The 18,396-nt window shown below is 42.6% G+C and overlaps 2 pseudogenes; both read left to right on the top strand.

Annotated features, from left to right (window-relative positions):
• The first annotated feature begins 11,485 nt into the window (after positions 1-11,485).
• On the top strand, positions 11,486-13,790 carry LOC147455809 (uncharacterized; annotated as a pseudogene).
• Positions 13,791-13,953: 163 nt separating this feature from the next.
• On the top strand, positions 13,954-16,077 carry LOC147455808 (L-type lectin-domain containing receptor kinase IV.2 pseudogene; annotated as a pseudogene).
• The last annotated feature ends 2,319 nt before the right edge of the window (positions 16,078-18,396 follow it).

Below are 18,396 nucleotides of genomic sequence, written 5' to 3'. Positions count from 1 at the left end.
CTATGATAGGTTCTCCTCTAGACTCATAGGCATTAGTGAGTCCTTCCTTTGTTTCTACGTGCTGCTCTAAAGTTGGTTGGATAGGGTGGAGCTGGTGCTTCATGCCAATTTGCAGGTTTACCCAGCGGGTATTCCATCAATGATTGAGCTGTTTCAATCATCTTTTTACACATTTCCAACCTTTGTTTTTCTATTTCCTCATATGGATAATTCATCCACCTTTGCTCCTGGGTTTGATTCTTTTTGAGTCTCGCTTCATAAGCTTTTATAAGCACATCCAACTTTTCATTTACCTTGTCTGCCAGTACAGATCCTCCTAATCCTGCACTTTTGGGCTATGCTATTTCCTTGGGTGCTATGGTTGTTGTGGTGTGTGAACTTAAGCTAGCTAGATCCTCTAACCGCTCTAATCTATCCTTTGTATATTTTAACTCCTCAGATAGAGCTGTTTGCTCTTGTTCTTTCTTGGCTTTCATACGTGCCTTTCTAGCTTTCCAAGTGCTTCTCTGATTTTTCATTTCTGAACTTTGGGCATCAGTTTTTGGCTCTTCAATTATGGGTTCGTTCGTCATTCTTTGAGCTTGGGCTCGTGTCACCGCCTGAATAGATATGATCGTTTCATTTTCTGACCCTCCACTGGAAGGTACTGTTTCTAGCATGTTCAAGGTGGTTTTTGCTCCTTTGCTTGGGTTTTTAGGGCAATCGGGAATCAAATGAGTAACTCCACACTCGGTGCAATATGTGTTGACTCTAATGATTTCATCATGAGGACGGTCTCTTAGCCAATGGTCTCCACCACACTTGTAGTAGGGTCCCTTGGGTTGTTGAGGTGCTCCTTGAGCTCCCCTTTGTTGGTATGCATGTCTCTGTCCGCCCATGCCTCCGTTGGCTATGAACAACAATGTTCGTTCATCTAAGCTATATCTCCCTTCTCCTGCTGCCTGTGCAGCTGTTGGTGGTCCTGTAATTCCTATCATGCTCCATGGTTCTGGTGTCGAGGGTTCTTCCAGTGGATAATAGACAGTGTTTTCCGCATATCCATTGGGATCTTCATGATATGCATGCATAGGCACCAAAGCCTTATCCTCTGATTCGGTTACGGTTGGTGTGTATCTTATACCGACTGGTCGTAATCTTGGTAGGGGAGGTTGTTGTCCCAACACCGGTTGTGGTCTTTCTACACCTACAGGTCCTGGTAGGTTGCCTGCTTGATACCTAGGCATGGGTGGAACCTTAGGAGAAGCTACCTGAGCTTGGGGAGCGTAAGGTCTCTCTCTCACATATCCCTTGTTATAATAACATTCCTTAGTACCATGGTTTGTCCATTTTTGTTCAATAGCACACCACTTGGGCTGTTTAGCTTGGGGTTTGGCGTACAAGTTAATCTTTTTTACCACTTCATCTACAAGCAGCTCTTGATTTATAGCTACTTCTCCTTTCGGTGCTATCTTAGAAGACTTGCTTCCACTTTGTTGTGAAGATGAATCGTCGTCAAGGTCCTTGAACTCCCCCTCTTTGTAGACCGCACAATTGTCCACAAGGTAAAGAGCCTCCTTGGTCAATTCATTCAACGTCGTGCTCCTCTTCATATGTAAGTCTTTCTGGAGATCCGCATTCCTTAGTCCTTGGATGAATATAAGCATAAGTCTGGACTGAGTTGGCAGTTCTTCCACAGGACATAATTTAACATATCTTTTTAGTCTTAGGGCTGCCTTTCGTACAGATTCCCCATCTTTCTGTTAGAATTTATGGATTTGTGAGACGGTATTATGAGCTATCCCCCTTTGTGAGAATTCCTTGATAAATTCGTCAAACACTTCCTCCATAGACTCAAAGTCTCTACGCTCTACAGAGTCAAACCAAGTAGCAGCGTCATCCTCTAGGGTTAGTCCAAACCCTGCAAATTGGGTAGGGATGTCTAACACCTCTTCGGCTCTAATTACACGCACAAAGGCTGCTACATGATCTCTTGGGTCTCTGTTTCCTGTGTATTTCTTGTTTACCCATTTTTGCACTTGAGAAGGTCTAATTCTACGATGGTCTACAAACCTCATCATTGGATCTCCACTTCCTAATCGATATACCTCCTCAGGTCTTCTGTAGTAGGTTGGTTCCTCTCCTAGTGGTGCTCCTAAACCATAATTTCTAATTGTTATCGCCAGAGATGGTTCATCTCTTCGAACTCGTTCTATGGGTGGTCCTCCAGGCTCTGTTGACCCTTGAGTCTTTGGCTTACTCTCTCCTTGATACCTTGAATAGAGTGGTGATTCTTGAAAATCCCTTAGCCCTCGTGCGGCTTGATAACCATGGTCTTGCTCCATTGTTGCACTCTATCGAAGCCATGCTTGCAATGATGACTGAGTTGCTGGTCGGTTTTGATTGTTGAACGTCTGCGGTTGGGTGGAATGTGAGGTAGCGTCATACTCTTCAGAAAAGGGATTTGTTGACTTGCTTGGGGTGTAGGTGGCTCTTGGCACTTCCTCGGGGGCATATGCTGATGCTCCTGGACCTGTTGCCTTTTCTACCTCCTGTAGGAGAATACGTTGGTATTCTCACCCGTATCTATCAACAAAAACTATATCCTTTCGCATAGTAGTTTCATAAGAGAATAAGTAAAGAACCTTGTCTTTGCTTAATTCGTTTAAGTATGGTTCTTTGTTGCGAAAGTAAGCGACTATACCCTCACTCTCATGCTTGTAGATTCCCACGTTCTCATTATAAGTTGGAGCCCTGGTTGTTTTCTTATCATACATAAAAATAGCTCCAGGCCGATCAATGTTTGGTGGCGGTTCTTGAGCTTCTGAGACCATTTTCCCTTTCGCCACATTATCTCCATATCTGTTGTAATCTTCAGGGTTACTGACTATCAGATAGTGGTTCCCCTTTTTGTCTCGGAATCTATCTCCATCATCATAGACTCGAATTATCTCCAATCTCTGAGCTGGCCTCTCTTCGATACAAATGCACTTGCGTCCTCGATAGTCAGAATAGACTAGGGCTTCCCTCGAGTTTGTTCCCTCTAAGAAGATCATAGTGAGCTTGGAATCATTCAAAGGATTTAGGGAGGTGCTTTCTCCTGGCATTGGTCCGTCATAGGTGAAACCTCCTGGCTGTTGACTACCCATCATGAAGAAAGATTTGTCTGACAAAGTGTCAGTATCACTACCTTCCTCAATAATCGGTGCTAGTGGATCTAGCCTTGCCTGAGTTACACTCTCCTTGGTGGACACTAAGCTACCTTGGTCACCTGCCACCTTCTAGTCTCTAAAATGTATCTTCTTGATCTTAAATTCATCAAACCTATCAATGCAATTTATCAAAAATCCAACCACTCACCTGGCAAAGGATCAGTCTCCGCACAACTTCTTGCTTTGCTGCTGAATATACCTATACACAAGCGTTTAATTTCGACAATCGAATCAAAGCATTTATCTACTAGAGGTTATCTTAGTAATGATTGGTATAACTGGAGAGTTAATCTCAACCACTACTGTATTTTATATACTGCTAATGTTCTAGATTAGGTCTGCTATTCTGGAACTGTACTTCCCTCGGATGTTGGTCAATTTACGTGAAAAAGACTGAATTCAGTCTTTGCTCCGTCAAATGGACAAACAAGGTCCAAATTCACTTCTGAAAGAAGTTATGGAACCCTTAAGCCAACTAGAATCTCATTGTCTAAGCCCAGTCAAATTTTCTCTTCAGTAGGCCCCAATAGACATCCTACGCGTAGGATGTCTCCTGCTTTGTTTTGCCTGGATTTTTGCACTATGGATTCCCCTTGATGTGCTGAGTCCACAACTGTTTTTACTTCTTAATTTGGACACCTATAAGCTAGTCAATGGATCAAAAATCTGTTCCGACAGCCTGTTGTTGATCTTGATCAGTCTAACCAACTCCAATTTGGACCCAAATTGACTAGGGGGCTTGCCTCAGGCTATACAACACCTTTCTATGCCCACTGTCAATATCTGGCTTAAATTTCTTGCTTTAGACATACTACGCATAGGATGTCTTTTTCATCAGAATGGCTTCAAATTCAAAACACAGGCTCCCCTTGAGTTGCTGATCACTTTGGTATGCTCAAAATTTGGTTTGGAGTGAAAAATCACAAAGAAGACATCCTACGTGTAGGATGTCTTTTTGGCCTGTTTGACCCCAGACTTGACCCACAGCTTCCCCTTGATGTCAGCAACCCAGTGGTATGCTTAGATTTTGGTTTGGATTTCAAAAGTCATCAATTTTAGCTGTTCTTGCCTTTTTCAGTCAAAAGTGCTAAAGTCTGCTTTGAGCCCAATTTTCTCACCCAAATGAGATGAAACCCCTCTCAGCCACTCAATACATCATGTAAGTCATGCTCATGCAGCCATCATATGGTTTTGGTCTTAAAATAATGCTTTGGCACAATTTGGGTAGGATGTCTGGCAATTTCAGTCTATCTGGCCTTATCCTGTCAAGATATGGTCAAATTTCCACTTTCCAGTTGAAAACAGGGTAAACCCCACCTTCTAAACACACTGGTCAACTCAAAATCCCAAAATTCCCACCAGATTAGCCTGTAGACATCCTACGCGTAGGATGTCTCCTGGCTTGAAATTAATTTTTTTTCTGACAGAAATGCTCATGATGCTCTGCAGCTCTATCAGAAACACTCACAGTAACTTTTGGACTTCACTTAGGCTTTCAAACACACTTTTGCGTCTTTTTACGTCTTTTACAAACTTGTGATGAATTTACCAAGCAAGTATACATGCATGAAGTGCTCTAGATCCTGAATCATGATGTCCTACTTACTCTACTCCTACTCATCATGTGAAATGGTGATAATGGTGTTTTGGTTGCTTTCTGGCCTCTCCGGACTCTCAAGATCTCTTCTCACCGCTTCTACCACTCGAACTCCTACTCAAGAACTCAACTAATACCTAAAACTATCTTAATCTACCTAAATCTACCTAAGTCGAAGGATCTAGGCCAGACACACGCTTCCTAGACTCCCTCTAAGACCTAGAGAGTCCTCCACCCTCTGATCCTATCTAAATGTAAAACGAGACTCTTGGCAAGTCAAAAATCCCTATCCTCAAGGACTAGTCTCGATCACCTACCTAAGGTTTTCGTCCCCGGCAGCGGCACCAATGTTGGATGGATACGCCGCGACGGACGTCAGCACAACGAGAACTCACCTAACAAGATTTGTCAGCTAAGGACGAAGCTCGACCTGCAGGCGCGTGGAAGCAAGTATAAGGTGTCAACCTACACTCGACCGACTCCTAACTAATTCATACAGAGGTCTCTACCAATTGTCTAAGTCACAGCCTTCAAGAGTGCATAAGAGGAAACTTCCTACAACGCTGTCTAGAGCCGAACACTCATCAAACAATCTCGAAACACCACAGAACTTGAAGGAGACCCTACTATCACCAATAGGTCGCTCTCCCTAAGGTCTATGAACCAAAACCCCAACCTAAAACACTCGGTTCAAAATCACGTAGGATGTCTAGCCGAAATTTGCAGGTCTTCGTTTTCGAGATCTAAAGTGCCTAATGTGTAGCTCTACTCAATGTGAACGTGTGGATATGCTGCAATGCAAAATCAGACAACGTATGCTCACCAAATCACCAGATGGAGCTCGTAGAAGGAGCTCGCAAAACCGAACCGTACGCGCGCAATGTATGTATCGGCGCGTAGCTCTCGTCGGGGGCAACACGCTGCACTTCTCTGCACTCGATTCTGACCACCGGTGCACACGTAGTGTCAAGATGAAGCTCACACTCTCTCTCTTACATAGTACGCTCACTCACAGACTTCAAAACCTCTTTTTTTTAAATGACAAAAGGTTTTTTCATTAAGATCAAAAAGTGGTATATATACCTTACAATTCTCAAACCCTAAAGTTCCAAATCAACCATTTACTCAATCTAACTATCAAAACTGGGATACAATCTGGAAACTTCTGTAAGCCCCAATATATTACAAGGTGAAAAATCAGGTTTTCTCAATAAATGAATAATTACAAAAAATGATAATCTTCCGAGTAGTCAATTTCCGTGGGGTGTGTCTAGCTTCTAACAATCAAGCACGACAAGCACCTCAAGAACCTTAGTCATCAAGCATGACAAGCACCTTAAGGACCTTAGTCAACAAGCACAACAATCACCTCAAGCACCTTTGGTCAACAAGCACAACAAGCACAAAAATCACCTCAAGAACCTTAGTCATCAAGCATGACAAGCACCTTAAGGACCTTAGTCAACAAGCACAACAATCACCTCAAGCACCTTTGGTCAACAAGCACAACAAGCACCGCAAGCTTAGGTCGAGTTCCCACCTCAAGCTCCTAGCTTGCCTAAGGTCAAAGGACTTTCAACACTAATTATTGGAGGTCTTTAATGAAGCTAATTCTAAGGTCTTTTAAGCTCCATTAGATGCACGTTTCTCTTTGGTAGACCATCTCCTTTTGGACCCGTATTGAGATGCAACCATCTCTCCTTTTAGTCCCCTCCTGAGATAGGTCTAGAAGCATATGTCTCTATTCTAATTCTTGTTTCCGTTTATTCTCCCACATTAAATGATAAGTTTAATCTGAAAAAATAATTTGGGCTAGCTAGGTATTAGATTTTATGTGTGTGTGTGTGTGTGTGTGTGTGTGTGTGTGTGTGTGTGTGAGAGAGAGAGAGAGAGAGAGAGAGAGAGAGAGAGAGAGAGAGAGTTTTGTTATGCGATGTCCGACTGAATCAATAATAGAGGGCATCAGTGAGTAGGTTGAGGAGCAAAGAGCAACACCACAACATGCAATATTATGGCTATGTGATCATCGATTGGAGATCAAAATGTTGAGGAATGTCATGCGGATAGAGATGATGAACGACATACAAAGATGAGTGAGAATCAATGTGTGGTGGTTTGCAGCGTGTTCCATGAACTCAGCGTAGTAGCCATATCCACCTAACCAAATTTGAGAAATTAACACACTAAATTTGGATTTAATGTGCTCTAGGATCACAAGCTCTCAATTCACGACAGACACACACAGCGAGTCGCACGCTCCACCTTGAAGGCATGTTGTGTCTAATATGGGCAAAGGAATTCATGATGGTATTGTTATTTAGGTGTTGTTGAAAGAAAAATTTGTGCTTGGCCTTGCCTTGATTGACATATATGCCAAATGTGTTCCACTTCATAAAGCACAAAAAGTCCTTGAGAAGCTTCCTGTCCTGGATGCCGTAGTCTCTTGGAATGCAGTGATTGCGAGATAGGCCCACCAGCTTGGGCATGGCCAGGAAACTCTGAGTTGTTTTCAATGAATGTGAAGCAAGGTGTCTTTCCAAATGCAATCATATACATTTACATCTTGAAGGCAAGGATCGGGGTCAAGAAACTCTAAGCTGCTTTTAGTAGATGCTGAGAGAGGGCATCCCTCCAAATGCAATCATGTGAGAGTAGGTCCATGTAATGAGAAATTGGATTTAAACACCATCATCAAATTCAAAGTGGCAGGTAAGAGAAAGAAGCAGACATGAAGGGGAAGAGTGTAACAGATCCTCAACAAGCTTCACATATGCAATGTTGTCTCATGGAGTACATTGAATGCACAATATATCCAACAGGGTTATGGTTAGTGTGTCAAGAAGCTATGGCCATTTTTAGCAATTGTAGAGAGAGGGAATCTATCCAAATGCAATCACGTACACTTGCACCTTGAAGGCATGTGGCATTACACAACTTCCTTGGTTGACATGTATGCCAAATGTGTTGCACTTCATAAAGCACAAAAAGTTCCAAAGGAGCTTCCTCTCTAGACGTCCTCTCTTGAAATGCACTAATTGTGGGATATGCTCAACTTGGCCAAGAAGATGGGGGCTGTTTTTGTCAGGTGCCAAGTGAGGGTGTCTCTTCATATGAAATCATTAGAGTAACACTAAGAAATCAGCAATATCCTCTACACAAGCAAACATGGAGGGGAAGAGTGTGACATGCCCTCTACAAGCTGCATGTGTGCAATGCTAGGTTATGGAGTGCATTGATTGCACGATAAGTCCAACAAGGTGAGGGTCAAGAAGCTCCCAGCTATTTTTAGCAGATGCAAAGAGAGGGCATCTCTCCAAATACAATCGCATACACTTGCACCTTGAAGGCATGTGGTATTACCCAACTGCCTTGGTCAACATGTATGCCAAATGTGGTGCACTTCATAAAGCACAAAAAAGTGCTTGAGGTGCTTCCTATTGGGATGTCATCTCTTGGAATGCATTGATTGTGGAGTACGCCCAACTTGGCCACCAAGAGGTTCTGGGATTTTTTCAACGGATGCCAAGCAAGGGTGTCTCTTTGAGAGTAGTGCGAAGAAACCACTAATATCCGCCACATAGGCAGACATAGAGGAGAAGAGTGCAAGAGATCCTCGACAAGCTTCCTATGCACAATGTTGTCTCATGGAGCACATTGATTGCATGATATGTCCAGGTTCAGGGTCAAGAATCTCTTGATTCTTTTCAGCAAATGAAGAGAAAGGGCAACATGTCCTCAACAAGCTTCCTGTGCACAATGCTCTCTCATGGAGTACATTGATATGTCCAACAGGTTTAGGGTCATGAAGTTCTTGGTGGTTTTCAGCAGATGAAGAGAAAGGTCATCTCTCCAAATGCAATCATTTACCCTTGCACCTTGAAGGCATGTGGCATTACACAAGGTGCTGATACGGAAGAATGAATTCACGATAATATTGTTATTCATGGGTTGTTGAAAGAAAATTTTATGTTGTTGGTCGACATGTATGCCAAATGTGGTGCAGTTCATCAAGCACAGAAAGTGCTTGAGGAGCTTTCTATTTGGGATGTCATCTCTTGGAATTCAGTGATTGTTGGATATGCACGACTTGGCTAAGAAGCGCAAGGTTGTTTTTGATGGATGCAAAGCAAGGGTGTCTCTCCATATGCAATCACAAATGCTTGCACCTTGAAGGCAAGGGTCAAGGTCAGGAAGTTGTGGCTGTTTTCAGTAGATGCAAAGAGAAGGCGTCTCTCCAAATGCAATCACATACATGTGCACATTGAAGGAATATGGCATTACACAAGATGCTGATATGAGCAATGATGATATTGTTAGTCAGGGGTTGTTGAAAGAAAAAATCATGCTCGGAACTACCTTGATTCACAAATTAAATAGATAGACAGGGAGAAAGGACGCCATCATTTATGGGCAAGAGAGAAAGGTATCAAGCACATCTCTCTCTCTCTCTCTCTCTCTCTCTCTCTCTCTCTCTCTCTCTCTCTCTCTCTCTCTCTCTCTCTCTCTCTCTCTCTCTCTCTCTCTCTCTAAATGTAGGCTTATGTAGATAGTTTTGGAATGCCTAGGCACCACCCGAGGCTTTATCATAGACAGGTCGCGTGAGCTAGTTTTTAAAAACTACCTACGTGGCCTTGAAACTAAAGTGAAAATGTTCAAAAATGTGAACATTTTTGCTGTGTGTGAACAGACCCTTAAAATGCTTTCAAAATAACATCTTTTGAGTGGTCCCATGAGAGGTAGTTCTGCCCTTCAAATTGGTGAATAGAAGTGAAGGAGACGAACGTGATCGCATTGGGCTAGTAGAGAAACAGGGAGTGCGAAGTCCGTCTATTGGGACCCACCCTTTGCAGGTCAAAAGCTACATGTGATTGCTGCTTCACTGCAGGTGAATGAGGTTGTCTCAACAATAAGCCCATCAAACCCCATCTGATTATTGAGTGCAACTACTGTGAAATTTGCATAGTAGAAAATTGGCAAGCACAATAGAACTAAGCTAGATTTGTTATATGTGTGCGACCACAACACAAAATAATTGATAACTGAGCCTCGTGTGACCATTGCCTAATGAGAGGACTCCTCACAAACCCTCGTCATCCATGGCATCATGGCTAGTGATGGCACCGTCAATTGAACTAGTCTTGCTTGGTGGACCTTTATCGTACATAATCTAATAGATTTTGGAGCACAACTTGTTACTTGGTTAGTTGGTTGTGATTGCTCTTGCCTTGGGTTTTGTTGTGGTCACACGAGAAAATGAGTAGAACCAATTGATAGGCACCAATAACAGCTCATCTTGGGACTTGAGGAGCATTGGGAAGAAGCAAGCTGTGTCCCATAGTGCTCCATATACGGCAAAGGGCTACTAAAGAGGGTAGTTGAATCGAGCAAAAGGGTTTCACCTTAATCTACTTTGGTAGTTGTTTGAAGATTGCATCATTTAACCTAGTAATATCAACCATTTAGTCTCTAAACCGTGGAACCATCTTTGAGACACCCATCTTATTCTCAATCAAGCGTGGTCAATTTTCTTTTATTTCAATATATAGGTTGAATTGCTAAACCGTGAGAAAAGAAATGCATGTCTATTTGATATATAAATATGATGATTGAAATTGAGCATGCATTGGTGAGGAAAACATATGGCTAAACTACTTTGACAAACTCAAAAATACAGAAAGCACAAACAGACTATAAAAATTGAACTACACTACCGACCTCATAATCGTGTACGAATGTTATCTAATTGTCCAAGCTGGAGGAGAATGTTTGAGTCAAGCTAGAAAAAAGCAATGTGAATAATTAAACATATTGTCTTGCAATGAAATGTCACAGACTGAAATTACTTGAGCACTTATTGAATAAGAGCATAATTTTGGTCTTCCAAAGGTCCAGTCATGGAATTGGGGCTATTCTAGTGCAGTATGACAACTACAAATGACTTTTTCTGTTGAAACCAAGAAACTACGTATTTTGTTGTCTCTCTAACTCAGTTAAATCTCGTTTCTTGAACTCTATCTTGAATTTTTATTGTGCAATAACTCTTAAAAATTTGGAGTTCTCCGTAACAATAGTGAAATCAAGGTTTTAGGTACCCCAATTGTGTATATAATATGTACTTTGATACATTTAGTTGATCTACGTGAAAATTTTGATATTATTTGAGGTTTTGAATGCTTATGTCTCAAGAACGAAAATATCAAAGTTTTCTCTTACGCAGTTTCTAATATTTGAAATGATCCAATAATTGTTGCATGCCAGAAATCAAATTGCTGGCTTTGCAAAGCTTTGTCTCCGAAGTACTGCACATATGGAAACCTACAAACTGCTACCTTGTGAAGCTCCAAATTGGCGCCTCTGCGAACCTGCAACACTGCTTTAGCTTGCTTGTTACCAACGTCGATTTTCACGGCCTTTTAAAAAAAAATTAATTAAATTTATATTTGAAGCTCTGAAGCTCTGCCACGTGGTGGCTTCTACGACTAGATAGAGGCAGAAGAACTTTTGGCTCACCAAGTAAATAAATTAAACTTAATTTATATTTGAAGCTTTGAGCTCTACCACTTGGTGGCTTCTGGACCAGATAGAGGCAAAAGAGCTTTTGGCTCACCAAGTAAAAATTAAATAAAAAAATTGTCATTGGGGGATCGCCAACACTATAGGACAAGACATGCACAAACATAAACCCTAAACATAAGTCTCCATGAAGGGGCATTCGGGGCAGTGTCTGGGAAAAATCAATTTTCCAAACTTTCAGATGTGTGGTGATGGAGATCTAAGCAATAAATTCAGTGGCGGAGTTGAAGGCTTTCTTTTGTGGCTCATCCACGTCATGACGTCTCGAGGCTGGTGTGTGATGAAGGGTTTGATGCAGTATCAATCGAGACTTTCATGGGTGCCGTCTTACAAAAATTTCTAGATTGTCAGGCTGATGTCCACTACTATGCAGGCAACTACCCCTGGTATCTGCACAGCTTGGATGGATGTTGCAGAGACATTGCCCTTGAAAAGGACGTGCAAGCTTACAAGGCGGATGACATGGAGATTTCAAATCTAGAGGAGCATGAAATTATGGGTCTGGCGGATGTTGCGAATCTTCTAGAAAATTGGGATACTGTGCTTTTTGCCTTTGCAAACCATCATATTGTCAAAGGCATCAGAAACTCTCTTGAAAAGCTGAGAATTAACTGGACAAGACAGAGATAGCTGGCCCCTGGGTGGCTTACAGTAAGCTTATGCTATGGCAACCTGTTGTCAATTTTGCTTAGACTGGTTGGATCTGTGAACGATTGTGCACAGATTTGGTGTCAAGAATGGGAGTATTTATCGGTGATGATCTAGCCATAGGTGAACTCAAGGCTGAACACTTCTCAGGAACTCCAAAGGTCTGTGTAGGAAGACTGAAGCTTGGCCATGGTTTTTTTTTCATATCCAACCGGTACAACGTTGGACAAGTGGATGATATAGTCATTTACTGGGACATGTCTGGCCTACTCCACTTCGTTGGCTTGCAATTTATGACAAATGAGGGAAAACACACACACTCTGAGGAGCAATTTATGAGTGATTCAATGATACAGGAATGGATTCCTGATATTATGTTACCATCTAGAAAAGAAGTCTGGAAACTACACTTTGCATTCATATGTCTATCCACCAGCAGACAGGCAGAATCCAAGCCTGAGAATATTTGTTTGCTCACAGGTGGAGTATGCTATGGGACTGCGGCCCACACACTACATGTGAGGTCATTCTCTGATGCATTGGGACCTCGCAAGGTGGGGCAAAATGTGCACAATGTCCTGGTCGAGATGACCCAGAGACGGGAGCACGAACATTCCTAGGATCCAGTAGCAAAGTCATTTCCACCCCTTCCATTTCCGTCTGCAAGAGTTTTGAGGATGTCAACTAATGCAGAAAATGGACATTCACTCTTTTACCTTCCACTGGCATTATCCAAAAACAATCCAGAGCTTCCTTGCCCCCCCTCCCCTGTTTGACATATCCTGCTGAAAGCTTTAGAGTACTCGTCCAAAGGTCTGCAAAGAGCTACAAGCCACATCTGTTTTTCTGAAGCTGTTTGACTTCTCGAGATGGTTCAGTTCAGAGACGCACAATGACACAACTTTATCAGAGAGAATAAACCAACGTACTTGCGAGAAGATGTCTAAATAACATAAAGATTTAGCAAGTAGAGCTCATTTACCTCGAGATGTGGGTGCTGCTCCTTAGTTGCACTTGTGCTATCTGCAAGGCATTAGCAGATCCCATGCCAAGAAGAGGACAGCTACATCTCGCTCAAGAAGTCCTTTGTGTAGGAATCTATGCAGACATGCCGAAGTTGAATAAGGATGCATTTGGCAAGAAGATTTCCGTGTGCAATTTGTCTAGTGTGCACCATTGCGGACATGTCGGAGGTAATAGTCCATTATTGTTGCTCCATGCCTGCATTTGCTGCTTTCTCTCCATGTATAATTACTTGTCCTTCCGGCTCTTTGCTAAAACCTGTGCTGTGGGATCCTTGTTAACGTGTATGGCCTGCGAAATCCCTGATTTGTCGACATGGAAAAGTAGCGCAAGGAAAAGCAGTGAAATTGTTTATTTGGGTCAGGATCGTTTATTGAATAGTTTTCTTTTTATAAAAACAAGCACCATATGGTGGCTTGCCCACATGACTAAGTGGCACGGGTCCTTTAATGACCCCTGAGCGGTGGCATCAATAGACTGCGTTAAAGGGGGGGAATCTCGAGGGTGACGGACGATAGGCAAAAGGTCAGGTGCATATAATAGGTTTCGATCCTAAGCGGCCACGATGAAAGGTTGGTGCCCTAACCACAAGCACACATCAACTTGGTTGTCCAAGTGGAGAAAACAAAAGTATATAAAGTAAATAAAAATGTTGTAAAGTAAACTAGAACACAAAAAGTAAACTTGGACACATCTAACGATTGAGCGTCTTTTTGGTATTCGTGTCTCACTTCTCGAATGTCGATTCCACGGCTCTCACATCATTCAATACCCCGTGTTACTTAGTCATGTGGCACCCTCAAGATTCCCCCCTTTCAACGCCATCCGTTGATCCCACCGCTCGGGGATCATTAAAGACCCCGTGCAACTTAGTCATGTGGGGCAGCAACATGAGCGCCTGGCACTAATTGGTCTGCGTGGGTACCCTCCCATGCTTTTGTTTGCTCTTCATCCTCAAAATCTCCCAACAGGTGTCTGCACAGGAAAGCACTAGCTTTGTCTTCAACGGCTTCCATGGAAACAACATTAGTCTAGTTGGAGTTACAAGGCTTGACAGTAGGTTAATCAAGCTCACCCACTCAACCGTACGGCAGTTTGGGCGTGCATTCTACTCACGCCCGGTACAAGTGAAGGATTCAAATGCACAGGTAATCTCTAATTCGTTCAGCACAATTTTTGTGTTCTGCATATCTGCTATGGAGAAGAATACGCTTGGGGGCTGCGGCATGGCGCCCAGGCAGGGTTTGGATGGGGCATTCTCAAATCAGTACCTTGGCTTGCTGAATTCCACTAATGATAACAATCATCTAACCACTTGTTCGCGGTTGAGTTTGATACAGTCCAAGACCTCGATATTGACAGCACCAGAGTAAAACTTCTCATGAGAGATCGGAGACAATTCAGATTGCATAGGTATGGCCATAAAGAGCTGCGGAAAGCGACAAAAAACTTTTCCGACGAGGAGTTGCTTGGAGTGTTACCTATGTCTGGTGTTGAATTGGCAGTAAAGAGCTTATCTAGAGAGTCTGGTCAAGGTGAAAGGGAGTTTATTGCAGAGATGGCAAGCACGGGAAGGCTACGACACCGCAATCTTGTGCAGATTTTGGAATGGAGTAGATGCAGAGGTGACCTCCTCTTGGTGTATGAATAATTGCCGAACCGAAGCCTTGACAAATTATTACATGGGAACTCAGGCAAAGTCCTAAGGTCATGGGAGCAGAGGCACAACATTCTCAAGGGGATTGCTGCAGGTCTTCATTATCTTCATGAGGGATGGGAGCAACAGGTATTACACAGAGATGTCAAGTCAAGTAATGTCCATTTAGATGCAGACATGAATGCGAAAGTGGGTGATTTTGGGCTTGCAAGGCTAGTTGAGCATGGTAAAAACCCACATACAACAAGAGTGGTCGGCACGTTGGGCTACTTGGCACCAGAGTTTGCAAGAACAGGGAAAGCTAATACAAGCACAGATGTCTACAGTTTTGGTGTTTTTGCTTCTTGAGATTGTTGCGACGCGCCATCCAATAGAGTACCGGGTTTCTCTCCTTGTGGATAGAGTGCTTGACTTGTACACGAAGGGTAGGGTTCTTGCAGTTGTGGATCGGAGGCTTGAAGGGATGTTTAATGCAGAAGAGATGAAGAAAGTGATTGAGTTAGGGCTTTTGTGTGTGCATCCAGATCCTCTAAGGAGGCCCTCTATGCAACAAGCGGTGCAAGTCCTAATGTATAATCCATCCCTTCCTATTGCCGACTTGAGCACAAAGACCTCTACTTCTTACTCTTTTGCAACATCATCAGCAAGCCAATCATGGGAGTCTGTAGATTCTAGCATACGCTCAAGTGGACAATAGAAATGGCAACAGACATAAGCTGTGGAATGGAGTGTGAAGAGAAATGCGTGTCTTTCTTTTGACAAAGATAGGCATGCATGCTTCACAAGAAGATTTATAAATTTTCTCAAGTAGGAAAATGGAGTCTTTTTCAGTGTTTTTCATACAATGCATAACATCATGAGCATCTGCTTGAGAGGCACCACATACCTAGCTAGGTACGATTGGGGGTAGGGGACCACCAGCCCCCCACCGAGCCGGCTGTCCCCTGCCCCCAATCAGACCTAGCTAGGTATGCGGTGCCTCACTCGCAGAAGCTCATGATGGTTAAGTCACAATGTGAGAATTATTGTGAGAAGCTGTCCAAAACTTCTTGTGCTTGCAAGCAAAGGGTCTTGGATTGGTGACAAACAATTCCTCTTTAAGAGCACATTGGATTAATACTTTGTGCAAGCAAGAAAGCTCAGTAGAAATGTAGCGAAGCACAAAAGGGTAGAAGTTTAGAAGCATGAGCCTTGATTCAGTCTCTCTGAACTTAAAATATTCTTGCTTTCTGTAACCATGCCTATGAATTTTGAAATCAACCTTTAAATTATAAATTGGAAGGCGAGGAAACCTTTTAAACTTTGGACGAATTTAGTAAGAGAACATTTACATATTACAAGTATCCTCCAAAGCTTTCCAAGCTTTTGGAAAAACTTGCTCTCCTTTTAGATTCGAGTCTGTGCCCATCATACCATATGCTCTCTACATCTTGCACAATCTTCACATTTTTCTTATACATGCTCAAAAGGAAGGCATGAAATTGTTAACATGTCTTCCTCTTAAATACATCAGGAATTGTTTGAATCCTGTTGATACTATTGCATGCCTTTTTGACGGTGTCAGCTCAAGTTCGCTTTCAATACCACTAGTACGGCCGGCCGCCTCTCTCTCTCCCCCTCTTTATCGCGTGCAATATTTTCTTTTGGACTTTAGCCTTCAGGTTATAGATTGCGACATGTGTTAAGGGGAGCCCTTCCGCCATATTATGTTAGTAGATTGTACTATTACAAATGCACATATAACCATGATAAGTTGCTTTCGTAACAAAATGAAGACTCATGTTGGCATTTTGAAAAGGTAGTCAGATGAGGCTCTCAATGAAGGGTGGGATACCTACAAAACAAAGAGGATTTCAATACTTCACATGCCTAGGTCCTAGCAAAAGGCTCTTTGAGAATGGCAAGTTAAAAGGCTCCTAGCAAGGGAAAAATATAAAGAGACACATATATGTGTCTTTTTTCAGGAGAGTCCTTTATTTCTTTTCCCAATTGGCATCATCAAAACTCCATGCCTAATAGTGAACCAAGGGTGAAAAACCGATCACTCCCATTCTGAGGCGGGCGTTCCTACAAGTGGAAAGAGCTCTATCACATACCAATTTGGACATATGTGTCCTTATTTCAAAGGAGAGGCAAATGAAACTCAAATCCGTAGCCTTCCAAAAACAACTCTGACCATAAAGCGAGGGAGTTTTGGTCAAGAAGACTTTACATTGAAAGGGGATGGTGGCAAGGAAGCTACCCTTATTACAAATATAAGCTCAGAGAGCTGGCCCACCATATATACCACAAGAAGTTTTGGACAAATTCTCACAATAATTCCCACATTGTGACTTACCTCAGCATCATGAGCTTCTGTGAGAGAGGCATCGCATACCTAGCTAGCAAGCAGGGGACCGCTGGCCTGGTGGGGGGCCGATGGTCCCTTGCACCCAATCTTACCTAGCTAGGTATGCGGTGCCTCTCAAGCATAAGCTCATGCTGTTATGCATTGTATGGAAAACACTGAAAAAGACTTCGTTTTCCTGCATGAGAAAATTTCTAAATCTTCTTGTTGTGCGCACAAATATTCCTTTTTCTTTAAAAAGAAAAAAAAAGCTATACTCACGAACGTGAGCGGAAAAATTATATTAGGAGCATCCTCCAATACATACCAAGCTCCTCACAAATACCATGCAAGAGCATCTATGAAAGATTCCTTATTCTTAATCTTATGTTTGGGATCTTTCCTTGTGTTCTCTCTTCTGGTCCTGTACTTCGATAATTAGTTTTTCGTCTCTTCAAAGGTAGCTTTCTCTAGATGGTCTCTCCCTTCTTGTCTCTCAATGTATTACACTTTTTAAAAACTGTTTTGTGAGTGTGTGGGTGTGGCATCTATAACATGCATTAGGTGGTGGTCACACGAGGCTTCATTTATCAGTTATTTAAACTAATAACTAAGCCTCATTCTTGGTCACATGCAAAATAGAGCATCAAATGAATAACTATGCCTACCCTTCATAACTATGCTGATTTTGGCATAGTTGTGAAGTTAAAGGCATAATTGGGGGGTTGAATGAATAACAAAGCCTTGTGCGACCATGCAACAGTCTTAGTTATTCATTAATGCTCTGTCTGGGCATAGTTGGTATAGTTATCTGTAACTGATAACTAAGCCTCGCATGACCATAGACTTAGAGGCGAATGGAGATATGCATATAAGTTTTTCTAACAGAGGCTTGTTGTCGTGGAGGAGGAGGAGGAAGGTGTGTTTTTGCATTGCAGGCTTCGCGGTCTGTCCAACTTCATCCTGAATTCATGACGCTCGCCTGGTGGCTTTGTGACATCTGTATGGAGTGGTCTTGTGATGCTTGCAAACAAACGGGGTCGTGTTGGTTGGCGGATCATCCTCAATGTTATTGGAGCTTTCAGCCATGGTTGAAAGTTGACTCATGTGCTCTCATTCTAGTTTTTGACATATCGCATGAACTTGATGTTTCTTTCGAGGCATGAAGTTTTCTCGTGGTAGAGGCGGCCTCATGGTGGCACCTTGGTAGGCCTCATTACGTAAGAGGAACTCATGACTCCAGCCTCGAAGTGACATTATGTTGGGGTATATACTAGTCTTTTCAAGAAAGGTTGTTAGTGCTTGTAAATTTGTTTTGGAATATCATATGGTCGGGACTCGTCTCCCTTATTAAGACGGTGTCTTTGGTGGTGTGATGGGACTC

The sequence above is a fragment of the Adiantum capillus-veneris genome, chromosome 6 (assembly GCF_014529385.1).
Source record: "Adiantum capillus-veneris isolate H3 chromosome 6, ASM1452938v2, whole genome shotgun sequence".
Lineage (NCBI taxonomy): Eukaryota > Viridiplantae > Streptophyta > Polypodiopsida > Polypodiales > Pteridaceae > Adiantum > Adiantum capillus-veneris.
Note: the sequence above shows the minus strand (reverse complement) of the source record. Positions and strands in the feature narration are given on the sequence as shown.